Consider the following 1,152-nt stretch of genomic DNA (forward strand, 5'->3'; position numbering starts at 1 on the left):
CTCTCCACTCAAAACCGTTCTTTTTTAACAAGTTAGTCAGAGGGGTTGCATGTTTAGCATAGTTGGAAACAAATTTTCTGTAGTAACCGGTCAGCCCCAAAAATCCTCGTAATTACTTCAGGGTGTTCGGGTTTGGCTAAGACAAAATAGCCTCAACCTTAAAGGGATCCACACTAACCCCTTGGGCACTCACTATATACCCCAAATTGTCGACCTGAGTTTGACCAAAGTGGCATTTAGATTTCTTGGCAAAGAACTAATGCTGAGATAGGACTGTGTGGGCAGTAGTTAAGTGAGAGAGATGCTCCTCCCATGATTTGCTGTAGATGAGAATATCATCGAAAAACACAACAACAAACTTGCATAGATACGGCTAAAAATGTGGTTCATAGTCGCTTGGAATGTAGAGGGAGCATTGGTGAGCCCAAACGGCATCACAACAAACCCGTAGTGTCCCTCATGTGTTTGGAAGGCTGTCATAGGAATGGCCTCCTCACTCATGCAAATTTGATGATATCCGGACCGTAAATCAATCTTAAAAAAATAAGCCACACCGAATAGCTCATCTAATATCTCTTCTATGATGGGAATAGAAACTTTATCCTTTATTGTAATCACATTCAAGGCACGATAATCCACACAAAATCTCCAACTCCCATCCTTTTTTTTTACCAGTAGCACAGGACATAAAGCGCTCCGACTCTCTCAAACCACCCCTGATTCTAGCATTTCAGCCACCAATCTTCACAGTGAAACGGATGCCTCGAACACAGGGGTGGGGGCGGTTTTGTCCCAACAGGGGCACCTTCTTGCGTATTTTAGCAAGAAACTCAATCATAAACTACGCCTCTCATCTGCCTACATGTGGGAACTCTATGCTATCACTCAAGCAGTGACGAAGTGGCAACATTACCTACTCGGGAGATGGTTTTTGATTAAAACTGATCACCAAGGTCTTAGGGAACTTATGATGTAGGTTATCTTAACCCCAGAACAGTAGTACTATATCTCTAAGTTACTAGGCTATGAGTTTGAGATAGAATACAGACCTGAAAAATTAAATCAAGTAGCCGATGCCCTGTCCAAGATTTTTGATGAAGAAGTAAGTGTTGAGCTGAGAGCTCTAACCACAGTTTAGTCATCGATTTGGTC

The sequence above is a fragment of the Arachis ipaensis genome, chromosome B02, assembly GCF_000816755.2.
Source record: "Arachis ipaensis cultivar K30076 chromosome B02, Araip1.1, whole genome shotgun sequence".
Lineage (NCBI taxonomy): Eukaryota > Viridiplantae > Streptophyta > Magnoliopsida > Fabales > Fabaceae > Arachis > Arachis ipaensis.